This window comes from Sciurus vulgaris (assembly GCF_902686455.1).
Source record: "Sciurus vulgaris genome assembly, chromosome: 18".
NCBI classification, from domain to species: Eukaryota; Metazoa; Chordata; class Mammalia; order Rodentia; family Sciuridae; genus Sciurus; species Sciurus vulgaris.
In genome coordinates, this window is record NC_136479.1 from 20,531,515 (window position 1) to 20,549,984 (window position 18,470).

Here is an 18,470-nt window from a genome sequence, read left to right on the forward strand (position 1 = left end):
AGAAGACGAGCAATTCGTTCTCAAGCCACGTCCTCACTGCTCCCACACCCCTGGAGACGGGCGCCCAAGCTGGCTCAGCCCCAGGACCCCAGGAGGAAGCCTGGCAGAAGGGTCAGTCGGCACAGCTGTGCAGTGACTCTGTCTTCATCTGCTCAGGTTCCTGGAACACAAGGCCACAGACCGGGTGGCTTCAAACACAGACGCTCACCTCTCACAGCTGTGAGGCCTGCAAGTCCACCTTCGGGGTGCCAGCTGACTCCAGGTCTGTGGGGCTGCTTACCCCGCTGGCCGTGGGCCACCTTCTCCTTGTGAGAGACTGAGAGCAAAGTCCCTGGTCTCTTCTTCTAAGGGTGCTAACCCTGTCCAACCCAGGCTCCACCCTTATGAATTCATTTAACCTTAAGTACTTCCTCAGAGACCGTATCTCCAAATACAGCCACACTCAGAGGTCAGGGCCTTAATACACAAATTTGGGAGATGGGGACACAGACATTCAGTTTATAACCCGCTGCTGCCAGGGTACATTTTCCTACAAGTTTCTAAGACTCAGACACACAAACACTCAACTTGGAAAGAGCCTCCAGGGTCCTGTGGTCCCAGCCAACCCATCAGATGCTCACATTGAGGGCCTGTGTACTACCGGGGATAGGGAGCTCACAATCCATGTCAGCTTTCTATTACTGTAACAAAATACCTGAGATAATCAACTTAAAAGAGGAAAGGTTTGGGTCACAATTTTGAAGACTGCTTGGCCTCTTTGCAGTTGGGCCTGGGCAAAGGCAGCACATGATGGTGGTGGGGGATGGAGTAGAGCAAGCTGCTTACCTCATGGCAGCTGGGAAGCAAGAATAGGGAAAGGAAGAGGCTAGAGGTCCCAATATTCCCTCAAGAATATGCCCCCAATGACCTAACTTCCTCCCATTAAGCCCCACCTCTCAAAAGTTCTACCTTACAATAGCAGGACAGGCCAGGGACCAAGCCATTGACACATGGGCCTTTGAGGACATTTTAGATCCAAACTATAACACTGTCCATTCCAATTTGGTCACTGAGACGTCACTGGTCTGGGCCTGCAGATGAATCTCACAGGCCCCAATCTAAACCTTCTTCTCTCTTCAAGCTAAATAATTCTGCGCTTCCTGTGCTGGCCCCTCTGCCCTCTTGGTTGCCTTGAAATGTACTCCAGTTGGCCAATGTCCTCACAAACGAAGGCCCAGGACTGGACACCTCCCTTGTCTGGACACTATACCTCTATTAATGCATCCTCAGGGTTCTTCAAGTTTCTCTTGGCCATTACACATGCGGTTGACTTTGGAAAAGCCCCTGAACATTTTCCATCTGACATATTGCTTTGGTGGTTCTCATCCTGATACATATATGATTGACATTTGGCCTGAAGTAAAGGGTAATGCATGTCATTGGTCAGTGTCTTCTGAAGGGACCGTGACTCATGTCTTTATGGATTTTTAATGCCTCTCCTTCTTGCCGTACCTTTTCTCCAGAAAACTGACATTTTGTGACCTTTCTATTTTTCTAAAATAGAAGCAGCTTTACTAATTTCCCCAGACTATAGAAATAATGTATCATTTAAAAGCCAGACAACACATTTTAAAAAATTGAAAATAAACATGCCCACCACCCAGAAATAGCCCCTTGAACACTTGCAGCCACAACAGCCGGGTTCAGATCCTGGTCCTGCCTCTTTCCAGCTGTGTGGCCGAGGCCTCCGCACCCAGTCCCGGGTCTCAAAGGTGCTCTTGATGGGTCTGCCCGGTGCCTGCTCCCGGTCAGGGTCCCAGCACGTGTAAAAACTTGGCACTTTTGCTGTGGATAATGGTGCGTGTCAGAGTCAAGCTTCTCCAGAGAACATGAGCTGACAGAGAGGCATCTTGGTGGGTGTGGCTGCTGTAACAAAATGCCACAGGTCGGGCGGCTTAAACAACACAAATGTACTTCCTCAGGGTTCTGGAGGCTGGGAGTCCAAGGTCAAGGTGCGGCGGGCAGGTTCCTCCGAGGGCTCTCTTCTTGGCTGGCAGACAGCCACCTTCGTCTTGCGTGCTCAAATGGCCGGGCGAGGTTCCCTGGCTCCCTCTTCAGGGCCAGCCCAGTCCCACTGGATAGTCCCGCCCACCCCGCCCACCTTGGCCTTCCCTCCAGATGTCTTCACTTTGGGGTTTAGGGTTTCAGCATGTGAATTTGGTGGGAGGGACACAATTCCATCCGTAGCCATGATCCCAGCATATTGAAGGGTCCTTGTCTCTGTGGAGCGTGACTCTGTTCCCCTTCTTGCTATAATAACCACAAGATGATTGGCAGTCAGCCGATCAGAGGTGCCCCTCCCTCTGGCCTCGGTAACTTACTTGTCCAGGGATTCCCAGGTTGCTCAGGCTGGTGGACACGGTGGCTTGTGATTCAGTCTAAGCCCGTCTACATAATTCCCTGGGATTTCAATTTATTTTTTTTTCTGGAAAATTCATGGCCAGCCATTTCTTTCTTCTCTGACTGTGGAGCCCGTGTGGTGTGGGCTCAGCTTTCCTCCCAGCTGCTGGAGGAGAGAGTCCGGCAGGTGCAGAGGCAGCTGCGGACCAGCGTGGAAAGAGTTTGCTCAGCGATCTCAGCCAAATGCTACTCTTGGGGCAACTAACCAACTGCCAGACTCTGCCCACCTGATGCAGTACATGGCTGTCTGGGCCAAGCTTGTTTGATTTGGTTTTAACATTTGCAACTAAATAATAATAATGTTACTAAAAGTCCCTGAGTGGCCTACGCCTGTAATTCCAGCAGTTTGGGAGACTGAGGCAGGAGGACTGTCAGCTCAAGGCCAGGTTCAAAAACTTAAGGAGGTCCTCAGCAACTGAGCCAGACCCTGTCTCTAAATAAAAAAATAAAAAGGGCTTGGAAAGTGACCCTGGGTGCAATCCCCATTACAAAATAAAAAAAAATTTTTTTAAAGTCCCTAAGCAATAAAATATGTTATATTTTCTTTTCTGGGATTCGACAGAGATTGTTACTTGTCTGCCCAGCTTGTTCTTCCCTCTTAGGAAAGTCCCTAGTCACTTTCTATTTCTGGGTCAGGAATATATTTATATCTATGTCTGCATCCTCGTCATACCTAAATCTGAATCTGTGACTGATCAGTCAGATACAGGCTCAGCCACAGGTAGCAGAAATACAAATTGATAGTGGCCTATACACCATCGAGATTTCTTTTTCATGTAATCAGACAGAGTGGGGACATTACACCAACAATGCAGAAGAAAAAGGATCATACAAGGATATGGTGAACGATTGTATGCCAACAAATTCAGACACCAGACGAAATGGACAAACTTCTAGAAACCATAAGTAATCGTTGGAGACGTCAAAAGTGTCACTGAGACCAATCACCAAAACTGACTCATGAAGAAACAGAAAACTTTAATAGACATATAACAAAACAAGAGTTGAATTAATCATCAGAGACCTCCCAGCCAAGGAAAGTCCATTGATGAATTCTATGGCGTCTTTCAAGAATTAAGCTCAGTCCTTTTCAGTGCCTTCCACAAAACAGAAGAGGAGGAGATATTACCTAAGTCATTCAAGGATACCAATGATGTCCAGATGAGGACATCGCAAGAGACAGAAAGAGCAGATGAGCATTCCTTGTGAGCATAGATGCAAAGAATCCTCAACAAAATACCAGCAAACTGAGTTACCAACAGCACCTTGAAGAACTTGTATAACACAACCAGACAGGAGTTATCCCAGGAAGGCAAGGGTGGTTCAATATAGAGTCAAGCAACGTAGTGCACCGTATTCATATAAAGAAAGGGGACAAATCACCGCACGATCATTTATCCTGATGCAGAAAAGCATCTGACAAAATTCAGTACCCTTGCAGGATTAAAACCCTCAGCAAGACAGGAATCCCAGGGAACACCCTCAACTCGACAAGGGCCGGACATGGAAACCCGCCGCTAACGTCACAGTCAGGGGATGAAAAACGGAAGACGGTGCCCTTAGATCGGGAGCAAGGGTGGCCAGCGCTCTTCAGCGCTCCCCCGAAGTCCAGACCAGACCCAGTCAGCAAGAGGCAGAAGTCAAACGCACCCCAACTGGAAAGGAAGAAGCCAAACTACCTTTATGGACAGATGACGAGCTCCTAAATAGAGAAAATCTGAAAGAATCTGCGAAGAAGAGATCGGAGTCAACACCCGACTTGGGCCAAGTGGGAGGATAGGAAATCAACCTGCGGAAATGCGCAGGCGCAACCCAGGGAGGAAAGGAGGACGTTCCATCCACAGCCGCCTCAAGAATAAAGCACCGAGGAAGAGAGCGAACCAAGGAGCTGCAGAGACATTACTGAAAAAATCAAAACGACCTAAGTAAATTTAAAAACATCCCATGTTTGTGAAGTGGAAGGCGTGACATCGCTGAGATGGCATCTTAAGATTTAAAGCAATCTATAGATTCAGTGCAATCCCTATCAAAATCCCAATGTCCTTTTTCCTTATTTTCTTTTTTCTTTTTGATACTGGGTTATATCCATGGGTGATTTACCACTGAGCTACCTCCCCATCCCCCAGTCCTTTCAACTTTTTTTTTTTGAGACAAAGTTTCCCTTAGTTGCCCAGACTGGCCTCAAACTTTTGATCCTCCTTCCTCAGCCTCCGGAGATCCTGGGATTATAGGCATGCAACATTTGGACTGGTGTCTTTTTCTTTTTAAGGATGAAGTTGATCCCAAAACTCATGTGGAATTGCAAGAGAATAGCCAAAACAGTTGTTAGGAGAACAACAATTCCCAATTTCAAGACTTAACTACAGGGGTTGGGGTTGTGGCTCAGTGGTAGAGCACTTGCCTGGCATGTGTGAAGCCCTGGGTTTGATTCTCAGCACCACGTATAAATAAGTAAAATTTTTTTAAAAATCCATTGAAAACTAAGAAGTAATTTAAAACATAAGTAAATAAATAGATGCCCATCAACAACAAAACATATTTTTTAAAATGCCATACTTATTTTTAAAAATACTATGGAGCTACAGTGTTCAGAAGAGTGTTCTATTGGCACAGGGATATGCATTTGATCAATGGTCTAGGTCTATCCACATACAGGGCAGTAGTCTAGAAATAAACAGCAGGGTCAGTTGACTTTCAGTAGGGATGCCAAGGCAACTCAATGGGGAAAGACCAGTCTCTTAATTAATTTAATATTTATATTTCACAAAGAAATATTACTTGTTTGTTTCATTTGTTTATTCATTCATTTATTTATTTATTTAATGGTCCTGGGGCAACTGGATATATCTATATGTAAAGCACCAAAGTTTGACCCTTACCTCACACCATACACAGAAATAAATATAAAGTGGATCAGAGATCTACATAGAAGAACTAACAGAACAATAAAACTCTGAGAAAAAAAAAAAGAACACTGGAAGAAATCTCCATGACCTTTGATTTGGCAAAGGATTCTTCTTAGATGTGACACAAAAGCACAAGCAAAGGAAAGAGAGAAATTGTGCTTCATAACAATTAAAAACTCCTGCCGGGTGCAGCCGTACAGCTTGGGAGGCTGAGGCAAGAGGATCACAAGTCTGAGGCCAGCCTCAGCAATTTAGTGAGGCTCTAAGCAATTTAGCGAGTCCCTGTCTGAAAACATAAGAAAAGGTCTGGGGATGTGGTTCAGAGGTTAAGTGCCTCTGGTTTCAATGCCCAATACAAAATAAAAAAGAAAGAAAGAAATTTGAAACTTTTACTGCCAGGTTCAGTGGCACATGCCTATAATCCCAGCAACTCTGGAGGCTAAGGCTGGAGGATCATGAGTTCAAAGCCAGCCTCAGCAGATTGGAGAGGCATTTAGCAACTCAGCAGGAGTTGCTAAATAAAATATAAAAAAGGGGTGGGGATGTGGCTCAGTGGGTAAACACCCCTGGGTGCAATCCCTGATACCAAGAAAAAAAAAATCCCCCAAAATAAAACTCTTTTACATGAAGGCACACTACTAAGAAAGTAACAAGACAATCCAGAAAACTGGGAAAGAATATTTTCAAGCCATCTATCTGATAAGGGTCAAGTATCCAGTATGTAAAGAGCTCTTACAATCCAACAATGATAAACAGCACAATTTAAAAATTGGCAATGAACTTGAATAAACTGTTGTCCAAAGAAAACCCAAGTGATGACCAAGCATATGGAAGACCAGACTGACAGCAAACAGGCCTGAGGGATGGTTTTTTTGGTGTTTTTTGTTTTGTTTTGATTTTTGTTTTGTTTTGATTTTTGTTTTGTTTTGATTTTAAGGAGATGGAAATTTTTCATCATGAGATCATGGTGAGTTGCACGATTCAACACATTTTCTAGAACTAATGGAAGCACGCAGCTGTATATTCTGTTATATAAATAATGCCTCAATAGAGCTGTTGAAATAAAAATAAAAAAGAGGAAATGGGCTGGGGGAGGGGTAGTCACAATGATTTTTCCCCTGGAGACCACTTGGCTGAAATGCAGAGACCACTTCCTCTCGGTGCCCGGCTCTGAGTCCTCTGGGGTTGTGGGGTTGCGAGGGCCCCAGGAGGTGCCCCCACACCTCCCTTCCAAGGCCACACTCTTGAGACATGGTCAGACCCAGAGGGACCCCCTCAGAGGTCACTTCTCTGAATTCATGTCCTTTTGGGGGGGATGTGACTCTGGCAGCTGTTAAATTTCCAGTCCCCAAACCATCTTTTTAGGTACCAAGGGACTAAGTGGCCCCTGATGGTCCCCCCCACCACCTGCAGCTAGTCCTGAGCACTCTTCAAAATGCAAATTAGGCTAAGCCACCCCTCAAAAGCCACAGATGACTCCCCATTTCCACTGGAACAAAACCTGCCTTCCTGAGTCTCCTCTCAAGGTCCTGGGGTCACGCGTCGAGTGCTACCTCCCCTCCTGTTGTCAGTCTGTGCAGCCGCTCTGTACCCACGCTCCTGGAGCAAGCCACCTGGGTTCCACCTCAGGACTTTTGAACTTGCAGGTGTTCTGCCTAACACCTTGCCCTTGTGGCTGCTCCCCTTTCTTATCTAGCACACCCTAAGGTTCAACCTGGAGAAGAGGCATCAAGCAACCCTGTGCAACAGAATCACCAAAGTGAGTTAACTAGTGTGGGCTCTGTAGACCAAATGACTGAGTTCAAATCCCAGCTCACCAGCTGTGTGACCTTAGACAAATCATTCACCTCTCTGAGCCTCTGTTTCCTCCTCTGTAGCACAGAGAAAAGGACACTGTCTTCTCCAGTGATTTTGAAGTTTAAGTGAACCATGCACCTTTAGAGTTCTTAACCCACTGGTACAGAGCAAGCCCTTTACAAATCAGTAACTCCTGCTCCTCCTTCTGATCTTTCAATCGCTGCAAATTCCAGGCCATTGTATCAGAAGATGTGCTTTGAAGATCAAGAGAACAAAACAGAAGAGCTGGCTTCCCTCCCGAAGTGTGCTCTCTGGAGCTCGGGAGATATTCTGGTGGTCAGGGACAAGACTGCAGGGCTGCGTACAGGACCAACATCCTGCAAATCGACCACAGGGGAATTTGTACCAAGTTCCTCAAAACATGGTTAGGGAAAAAAAAAAGAAAAAAGAAAAAAAAATCAAGAAATAAAGAGCAAGATGCGTTCTCTTTTCTCCACAGCGGTCCTGTGGGTCAGCTGGAAGTTGTTTCCCACAAATGCATCTGTGGGGGATGCATGTGCCTCCACGAGGACCCGGATCGTCCCTCCCTCCCAGGGCACACGTCCTCCTGCACTGGACCCCTTTCCACAGCTCGGGGTGCAACCTTTGGGTTCCAAAACACCAGGTTCAAACCGCAGCTCCGGCACTCGGCCTGTGGGACATTGACTCTCTGAACCTCGGTCTCTTCATCTGTACAAAGGGACCAGTCTGGCCTACCTCGCAGGGTCTGCGGGATGAGACGAGATGACACCAGGTGGAGCGGGTGGTGGTCATGGTGACGGTGTCAGAGGCATTTTTCTGGCTGTTCCTCTTCTGAGGCTGCTGGGCGTATGCTGGTTTTGTCCCCTGGCTTCTTAAATGTCAACCAGAGACATTTGAACCTGTCATGCGCCCCTGCCTTGTAACAAGACCAAACCTCTCTTGAGAATTTCTTTTCTCTATTCTCTTTTTGCGTTCCCACCTGCCAATGGCCTCTCTCCCCCGCCCCCCTCCCCGTGTCTGGGTGGCTCCATTGAGAGAAGGGCAAATCGAGGCCATGGGACCGGCCCCGGGGTTCTGTCTTCAGGAGGCTGGGTGCCAGGGAAACGGGTGGAGAGGAGTCCCGGTGGCCCCGCGCAGCTCAGCCCGTGGACAGGCCAACAGGCCGCTTGGCGCTCGGGGCGGAGGACCCCTGCGGCCCTCCGCGGGGCTCTGGCCGGGCCTCGGCCTCCTCGCCGAGTGGTCCCTGGTGTCGCTGCGGCCCGGGAGCCTGGTGGCTCGTCTGTGGAACCGGCTCCCCGCCGCCTCGCCTGCCTCGCGGGTCACTCCTGCGGACCTGGGGATGATGTCACCTGTCCCGCAGGGGCAGATCATGTCACCCGTCCCCCAGAGGCAGACGTGGCCCCGGCCGCCCGACGTCCCGCTGGGGTGACCTTCGCGGGCAGAGCGGCCCCACCTCGCGCGGCGGCGGGCGGGGCGGCGTGGGCGGGGCGGCCGGGCCACATCCTCCTGGCGACAGGGATGGCAGCCGCCCGCCGCCGCCTCGCGCAGACCCAGCGGCGTCGCTCCGCCGGGTGGCCGTGGGCCCCGCGCCCGGGCGCCCGCCTGCTGCTCCCGGGCCGCGCCTGAGGCCGCCCGCCGTCGGTCTGCCCCTCTCCACCCGTCGGCCCTGCGCTCCCGCCGGCTCCCTGGTGGCTCCCACCTGCCCAGAAGCCCCGCGTCCCCCAGCCTGGGTGACCTGGGGCAGGCTGTGGACCGTCACCCCAGGCAGGGCCCCTGCCCGCGTCCTCTCCCCTCGTTTCCCGTGCCTCCGCGGAGGCCGGCGGCCACCACCCCAGAGGCCACCAGGTCCCCAAGGCCACCAGATCGCCGAGCCCAGAATGGATTTCTGAGGAAGACACCGGAGGAGCAGGTAACGGTCCCCTCGCGGTCCCCACGCCCGTCTGCCGGGCGGACCTGCCCCTTGCGTGGCATCCGGTGCCCGCGGGAGGACTCTGAGCAGCGCTGAGCCAGGTCCGGGCTGGGGACGCCGAGTCAGGGAGGTTCGTGCAGAGCTGGGGTGGAGTCCCGCTTAGCCCGGCCCAGCCCGGAACCACGGGGCTTCTTTGCTGCGGGTCTGCAGGAAACTCAGGGCTCGGAGACAGGGGCATGGCTGAGATGACCCCATCTGTAGAAACCAGGCTCCAAGAAGCAGGGGCGCCATCGCCTGGGTCCTGGGCATCTATGCCAGGCTGAGGGGACAAAGGGGCAGGGGCTGACACTTCCCCTGGCCAATTTGGTGAGGAGGGCTGTCAACTTGTCCCTGGCTTCCGTGTTTTATCACCTTTATTTTATCTAATCCTTCAAAATGGGACTGGCGAGCCCATTTCACAGATAAGGAAGTGAAGCTGGCAGAGGAAGAACGATTTCCTTTGGCGACTCAACTAGGATGTAGCAGGGTGGGCAGTGAAACCAGATGACTTGATGGCCATCTCCTCATCCTTATCATGAAGCGCAGGGTGAGGGTCAGATAATAAGAGGACAGTCGTCTGGTGTGTGGAGGAGAGGGAATGGAGAACCCTGGCGGGGAGCACACATGTGGGAAAGAACTGAGGACTCTCGGAAGGGATGCTGGTTACTGCCCAGCAGGAGCCCAGGACCCAGGGCAGGGGCATTAGGAGACAGCAGGCTGCTCCTGGGTCTGCGCTTCCCTTGGGGGATTCAGACACGTGGTGGAGCGGGGAAATCCGGCGGGTCGGAGCCTGGCCATGCGCCTTCACAGGCCGGGTGAACTCAGGCGAATCTCCGCCTTGTGTAGCCCTGCGGATCCTTGGTTTTCTCATCTGTAAAATGGGGACAAAGGTCTGTAAGGACTCAGGTCATAACATGGGCAGAGCAGTCCTGGGTCCTCTCCCCTCAGGGAGGGAGCTCGTACCCTGGGGAACCTTGAGTCGTGGGCAGGGCCAGGGCCCAGGACTGGAAGAGGGTGTGGGGACACTCCCGGGGAGCAGCAGCCCTGCCTGCCCGGTCCCCTGGCCCCAGCGCTCACCATGTCCCAGCCCTGGACCTCCCACACCTACAGAGGACCCGGTGGGGGCTGCTGGCCTCCGGCAACCCATTTCCTGATGGCAAGACTGAGGCTTTGTGGGACATCCTTGTCCCAGCAAACGCCCAGCTCAGTCTCCATGACGGCAAGGTCGCCCCCTGGGGGACAGGATAGCGTGAAAATATGATCCACGGTCACAGGCACCTTCTGGGAAGGGCCAAGCGGTCAGGGCGGCCAGGGGTGTGGGCTGCGGCGGGGCAGCAGAGGCCTGGCTGGCCCGCCCTGGCTGGTGGCTGGGTCTCTGCAGGGCCCACGGAGGAGGCTCGGGAAAGCAGGACCAGGGCTCAGCCCTGAGCCCTGGGCTCTGCAGCTCCCAGCTGCCCAGCAAGGTCGGCTGAGCCCAAAGAGTGGAGGGAGGGAGGCCGGGGCTGTGCTGGGGAGACCTGCACATAGCACATGCTATGGGGTCCGGCCCCTCCCTAGGTCCTGGGCTTGGCGACTCAGAGGGCCAATGCCGATCAGGAAGAGCAGCTGAAGCTTTCTCTTTTTGTGGGGTGGGGGCACTGGGGATTGAGCCCAGAGGTGCTTTACCACTGAGCCACATCCCCAGCCCTTCAAAAAAAAAAATTATTTTTTAAAGTTTTAGGCAGGGTCTCCCTAAATTACTTAGGGCCTTGCTTATTTGCTGAGGCTGGCCTCGAAGTTGTGATCCTCCTGCCTCAGCCTCCTGAGTCACTAGGTGGTTCTACTTTAAATACTACTGGTAATCATACCTGCAACTACTACCTGCAGAGTCTGCCCTGGGCTGAGTTCAACAAGTGATAGTCCTTATGGTGGGTCTGCCTGCCCCGGACAGGGCGGGAAACTGAGGCTCAGAGAGGGAGGGGGTTTCCTAGAGTCACCCAGGGAGACGCTTTGAAACCGTGAGGACAAAGTCGCAGAGACAGGGGACTCACACTTTCCTGAGGAAGAGGGTCTTTCTGCTTCCCACCCGGTCCTCACCCCGAGGGGGAGGGGCAGGAGTGGGAGGAGCACCCTCCCCCCTGGCTCATAGGTGCTGCCCCCGCTCGGCCCTGGCCCCAGGCCAAAGGGACTTTTCATGACAGCTCAAATGAGAGCGCTGAGTAAACCTGGGACTTCTGAGACGGCCTGAGAATATTCCCCACTGAGGCCCGCTGCCCGGGGCACTTGCAGGAGGGACCCAGTCTGCTGCTCCCTGCAGGCCCCAGGACCTCCCCGGGAAATGAGGCGAGTGTGCCAGCCTGGCTCCCTGCTTGGCCCCCAGGCCTTCCTTGCTGTGTGACCACAGGCGAGACTCTGGGCCTCTCTGGGCTTCAGTTTCCTCACGTGCCAGGAGGGCTTGACGGCGTCCAGCAGGACCACACTGCTGCCGCCTCTCTGGGTGAACTGGTGACACCCAGTCCACCCGGGCCAGCACCAGGGCAGGCTGGGGGCCCGCGGTCCCAGGGGCAGGGTGCTAGCTGGGGGCCGCCTCCTGCCCCGGCCTCCGCAGCTGTGGTTGAGGCGCCCGCCACCGAGTCTGCAGGAAGTGGAGCCAGGTGCAGCCGCAGGAGCCAAAGCCAGGAGTGGACCAGCCTGGGCTGGGCTGCCCGGGGCACAGAGGCTTCCGGGAGGCAGAAGTCACCGTGCAGGACAGGGTGCTACCTGGGTGCAGAGCTCCTGGCCAGGGGAGCGCAGAGTGGAGGGGCGTTCCAGGGGAGAGGCTGGGCCGGGAGGCCAGGCTGGGAGTCTGCAGGCTGGGCAGGCCAGGCCCATCCCCACGCTCAGCTCCCACCTGCAAGCTCCAAGGCAGGGCCCCAGGCACAGGTCCCCAGCGAGCGTAGCCCAGCCCTGCCCCTCATGAACCAAACGGGCAGCCGCCCGCCACCGAGCGCACACCCATGGGCCCTGCTTCCATCAGACGGGCAGGCGGCCAGGCCTGCTGTGCGCCAGCAGCAGAGGTGCCTCCCCGCCAGGGCCGCCAGAGAGCCCTCTCCGGTGGGAACGTGCAGGTGGCCTGGGCCTCCCGCTGCCCTCAGAGGCTGCTGGTCACTGTTCTGATGACAGCAGTCACCAGCACACGGACTCTGGAGCTGAGGAGGGAGAGGGTAGCTCCTGGGGACAGTGACAGAGCTGATGTGGAACCTGAGACCGCACAGGGCCGCTCCTTTCACGAGTCTGCACAGCGATTCTTACCTGCCTCGTCCACCCGTCCACCGGTCCATCCTTCCACCCATCCACCTGTCCATCTGTTCACTCTTCCATCTGTCCACTCGTCCATCCACCCGTCCACCTGTTTGTCCATCTGTCTATCCACCCATCCACCCGTCTGTCCATCCACCTGTCCATCCGTCCACCTATCCACCTGTCCACTCTTCCATCCACCCACCCATCCATCCGTCTACCCACCCATCTACCCGTCTGTCCATCCATCTGTCCATCCATCCACCCGTCCATCCACCCATCCGTCCACCCTTCCACTTGTCCACCCATCCACCCATCCGTCTGTCCATCTGTCCACCCGTCCATCCTTCCACCCGTCCATCCATCCACCCATCCGTCCACCCTTCCACCCGTCCACCCTTCCACCCGTCCATCCTTCCATTCTCCGTTTTCCTTCAGCTACTTGTTGAGCCTCTGCTCCGATCCAGACCCCGCTCTATGCCCTGGGAATCCTGTGGGGAGCAAGACAGGTAATGATCCAACCTCTGGGAGCTTGTGCTTCGGGACAGAGACGTTCACTAAACTGATGCCAGGATTACTATGGCTGTGCGGGACACGGGGCTGCAGAGGAGAGCCTCTTCAGACAGAGTCGATGACCTCTGAAGAGGCAACACTGAAGTTGAATTCTGAGGCTGGAAATGCAAAGAAGCTGGAGCAAAAGTGTTCTCAGCAGAGGGAGTGGCATGCGCAAAGGTCCTGAGGTGAGGAGAAAGGTGGAGCATGGATTTTATCCTCCTCAAGTACATAAGATCCACCATGGACAGAATTTAAGACAGAGGTGTCAAAAAGAATGTGATTTACCCTTGGAGGACACGGCCTCTGTGGATCTTAACGTGGAGGGAAATCGTCCCCACATTACTAGAGAAAGCCCTCTCTCTCCTCCAGGTTTTCAGGTAACAAAGATTTTGGGCACCTACTCCATGTGAGGCACTGGCTGGTCACACAAGGACTCAGAAGTGACCAAGAACACACCATCCCTGCCCTGTCAATACTTAGAATATGTTTTGGAAGAGGGGTGGACTCCAGAGGAGGAGGGCCTCTCACTCCCTGGAGAGGCCAGAGATGGACACAGGAGGTGATATTTGAACTGAATTTGGGAGGCTGACATGCCAAGCCCAGGAGAGAGCTCTGTGGCTGGGACCCCAAGGGTGTCAGTACCAGGTGAAGGGCATGCTGGCCAAGCTGGCTGGCCACCTGGTGCACAGGAGCCGAAGGGACAAAACTGTTGAAAGCCCTGCTGAGGAACTGGGGGTTTCCTTGAAGGGCCACGCAGGCCACCTTGGGGGTGAGGACTGGGGGAGGCAGGGGCAGGGGCAGGAGCAGCCCCAGCGCAGGTCAGAGGCGTCCTGGAGGACCCGGGACCTGGCAGCCCTCGCTTCTGTGTTCCCTCTTGGAAAGTCCCGAGTCTTGACACTTCTCCTTCCAGCGACCCCTCCGCGCCTATTTATGGCCTTTCTGGGGAGTCCCTCCCCCCACCTCATTTCTTCTTGGTTCCCATGGGAAATGGCCACTTTACTCTGACCCCACACACCTTTCACTTTCAACCCTGGGGCCCGATCTGGGCCACACGGATTGGCCTGAGGAACTGCAGCTCCCATTGGCTGGCTCGGGAGCGCAGGGAGATCAGGGAGCGGGAGCGGGCTCTTCCTGGCTGGAGAGGCTGTGCCCGGAGGCTGCAGGGCGGCCTGACTGCGCAGGCGCCGTAGGGAAGCGCGGGTCTCCTGCAGCCGAGGGTTCGGTTCCCCGTGGTTCCATCGGCCCGCGCTCGTGTAGGAGGTGAAATGATGCGACCCTGAGCGACAGCGAAGCGGGTACTCACTCCAGATCGTTGTCAGCGCTTGAGATTCTCTTTTTCAATATGTATATAGTCGATATATATTTCCATATATGTCGGCATGTCTATGAATCCAAGAAGATATTATAAACGTGCATATATGTAATATACGGGCATATATACCTCCCCGTCCCAATCTTGGTTCCGTTTACATTTTCTTATTGTTTGATGAACAAAACTTCATTTTAACTAAACTTCTCCGTCTTTTCCTTTATTCCTAGAACTTTCTATGTGTCGTATAAGAAGTGTTGGCTGCACTGAGTTCTTTAAAACATGTTATCTTCTAGGTGATTTTTGTTTTGTTTTGTTTTACTTTCACTTTTAGGTCTGTAATGTATCTGGGATTTATTTTTACATATGGTGTGAGGTAGGGAGTCAAGGTTTCTTTTTTCCATATGAATATTCAAATAATATGCCATCATTTTTTGATTTTTTTTCTCCATTGCTTTTCTTTTCTTCCTTTCTTTCCTTTCTTCTTTCTTCCTCTCTCTCTCTCTCTCTCTCTCTCTCTCGCTCTCTCTCTCTCTCTTTCTCTCTCTCTCTCTCTTTCTTTCTATCTTTCTCACCAGGGACTAAACCCAGGGGCACTTAACCACCGAGCCATATCCCCAGCCTATTTTATTTTTTATTTTGAGATAGAGTCTTGCTAAGCTGCGTATAGCCTTACTCAGTGATCCTCCTGCCTCAGCCTCCCAGGCCGCTGGGATTACAGGCATGAACCTGGCTTCCCCTGCTTTTCAATGGTGCCTTTACTGAGAATCAAGTGTTCATGTGTAAACCTGTTTCTGGAGCCTCTCTTCTGTTGAGCAATTTGTTTTTCCTTGAAACAATGCTGTATTTTCTTAATTACTTTCTAAATCTTGACATTCTTCTTTAAAAGCTGTCTGAACTATTTTTAACTCTTTGCATTTCTATACAAATTTTAGAATAATCTTGTCAATTTTTACCAAAGAAAATCCTGCTGGAGATTGTTTTGGACGTTGAGATTTTATTGAAACTGGTTCAACTCAGGGAGAACAGATATCTTTAAATCTTCCAATCCATGAACATAGTATGCACCTTTGTTTATTTCTATTTCCTTCAATTTATCTTAGTAGTGTCTTGTAAGTTTCTGTGCAAAAGTCTTGCATATCTCTAATTAGAGTCATTCCTGGGTATTTAGTATTTACTGTTAATGTACGTTGCATAACTTTAAAATTTCATTTGTTCTCAGTGTACAAATATATGTTTTCTTTTCACATTATATAACTTATTGACACACCTTTCAAGCTGGAGTTCCAGATGTAGGAAAAAATAACTAATAAACCCCTAACATGGCTTACTTGATCTGACCACCAGATGAGTGGATTTTGTTATTGTTGCTATTGTGTTGTTGGATTGTTTTGCTTTGTTTTGTTTATATATATCTGTATATATATATATATTTTTTTTTTTTTTTAATTGATTCTCACTCTTGCCCAATCTGGCCTCAAACTCCTGGGATCAAGTGATCCTCCTGCCTCAGCCTTCTGAGCAGCTGGTGGATAGCAGGGCATCCGACTTATATGAGAGGGCTCTTGCCTTTACTTTTGTAATGTTTTCACTCATCTTCCTCTGCTAACCATATGAGAGAAGGTCCTCTGGTCCACAGCAGAGTGTCTCAGGCTTGGATTTCATTAACCAGTAAGATTTTTTTACCCTCAGCTACTTTTAGGTACACAGTTCATGAGGGTTAACTATGCACACATCATTGAACAACAGCTCTTCATCTTGCATGAGTGACAGTCTAAACCCATCAAGAAACAACTCCCCATGTCTTCCTCCCTCTAGTGCCTGCACCTACCAGCCTACCTTCTGTTTTGATGAGTTTGATGGCTTTAAATACATCCCTATAAGTGGAATCAGGCAACATGTGTCTTGTAATTGGCTTGTTTCACTTAACATACAGTCCTCGGGTTTCATCCATGTGTAACATAGACAGGATTGCCCTCTTTTTGAAAGCTGAATACTATTCCATGGTTTGAATAGAGAACATTTTCTTTATCCATTTGTCTGTCAATGAATCTAGATTACTTACACGTCTTGGCTTGTAAAGGTAATTGTAAATGCTTCTTTGAGATGCCACTTTTCCTTCTTTTGTTATGTACCTGGCATTTCTACTTTCAATTTTCCAAACTATTAACAGAAAAGTACAGAATTGTCCTAATTTCTCCACATTCTTACCAATACGTGTCATTTCCTTTTTTTCTTCTAATGCCATCCCAACAAGTGTGAAGTGATAACTCATTGTGGTTTTGAGCTGCCTTTCTCTGATGACTAGTGAGATTGAGCATCTTTTCACATTGAGCATCTTTTCACATTTGTTTATTTCTTTGGAAAAATGTCTATTTGGGTTCTTTATCAATTTTTTTCTTTTTCTTTTTTTTTTTTTTCCTTCTTTTTCATACTGGAAATTGAACCCAGGGGCACTTAACCACTGAGCCACATCCCCAGCCCTTTTTTTATATTTTTAATTAGAGACAGAATCTCACTAAGTTGCTTAGAGCCTTGCTAAGTCACTGAGGCTGGCCTCGAACTTTTGATCCTCCTGTCTCAGCCTCCTGAGTCACTTGGATTATAGGCATGTACCACTATATCTTGTGGATTTTTCTATTTCTGGAAAAAAAAATAAAAAGATAAACAAGAAAAACTGTGGGATTTTGTAGGGATTGTTTTAAATCCATAATTTGCTTTGGGTAATATTGACGTGTTAAGAATATTAAGTCTTCAATCCATGAAGATGGGCTGTCTTTCTATTTATTTGTGTCTAATTTCTTTTAACAATGTTGTGTACTACTCTTTCTCCTCCTCGGTTAAATTTAGTCCTAAGCATTTTTTTCTTTTTTGATGCTATTGTAAATGGAATTGTTTTCTGAATTTCCTTTTTGGACTATTTATTATTTGCATATAGAAATGCAACTAATATTTGAGTGTTGTGTATACCTCAACTTTGCCGAATTCATTTATTAGTTCTTAAGTTTTCTGTGCAATTTTTAGAGTTTTTCAACAAATAAGATCATGTCATCTGCAAACAGAGAAAATTTTACTTCTTCCTTTCCAATTTAGATGCCTAAATACCTCTTTCGTGCCTAATACCAGTGGCTAGAACTTCCAGTGTGTTGAAGAGAAATGGCAAAAGCAGGCATTCTTGCCTTGGTCCTGATCTTAGAGGAAAAGATTTCAGTTTTTCACCATTGAATATGTTAAACATTTCTAGGTTGTTGAGTTTTAAAAATTATTATCAAATGACATTGAATCTTGTCAAATACTTTTCTGCATCAATTGACGTGATCATATGATTTTTGTCCCTTATTCTATTAATGTGGTATGTGATATTTATTGATTCTCATAATTTGAACCATCCTTGAATTCCAGGGATACACCCTCTTCATTATAGTGGTTAATTCTTTTAATGTATTGTTGAATTTGGTTTGCTAGTGTTTTGTTGAGGATTCTTGTACAAATATTCATCAGGGATATTGGTCTGGAGTTTTTTAGCCTCTTTTTCTGGCTTTGGTATTAAAACCTCATAAAATGAATTTGGAAGGATTTCCTCTTTTTCAATTTTTGGGAAGAGAGAGGGATTGGTGTTAATCCTTTTAAAAAATATTTGGTAGCCATTGGATTTTGCATTTTTTCTTATTGACACTTTTTTGATTACTGATTAGTTTCCTTACCATTTATAGGTCTATTCAGATATTATGGTTTTTTGTGAATCTGTCTTGGTAGGTCGTATGTTTCTAGGGATTTGCTGATTTCTTGAAGGTTATCCAGTCTGTTGTCCTATGATCATTCATAGTATTCTCTTACACCTTTTTTATTTCTGTGGCGTTGGTTGAAATGTCTCCTCTTTCATTTCCACGTTTAGGGACTTGAGTCTTCTCTTTTTGTGTAACTAAGAGTTTGTCAATTTTGCTGATCTATAGAAATACAATAAAATTTTTATATTGATCTCATCTTCAGTTTCCTTGCTTATAAATTATTATTCTAATAGTTCATTTGTCGGGTATCTTGGCTATTTCTAGGTGCCCAATCCTTATGACATTCCAAATACTTGTCTTTTCCTCTATTTATCAATTTATTTCTTGTTCTTGTCTATTGTGTTGATTTGGGCCTCTGATACAAGACATTCTTGATTTCGTTTTTCTACCCTCAGGGAGAAAATGTTCAATATTTCCCAGTTGAGGATAATGTCAGCTATGTAGATTGT

The 18,470-nt window shown here is 49.4% G+C and overlaps 1 protein-coding gene across 1 annotated transcript in view; it reads left to right on the forward strand.

The window, feature by feature from the left end:
- The first annotated feature begins 8,618 nt into the window (after positions 1-8,618).
- The window catches only part of IL21R (interleukin 21 receptor), a 29,719-nt gene continuing 19,867 nt past the window's right edge, over positions 8,619-18,470 (forward strand). The window contains exon 1 of the mRNA XM_079121503.1: positions 8,619-9,078. The gene's annotated coding sequence lies outside the window, so the exon portion shown is untranslated. The remainder of the gene's footprint in view (positions 9,079-18,470) is intronic.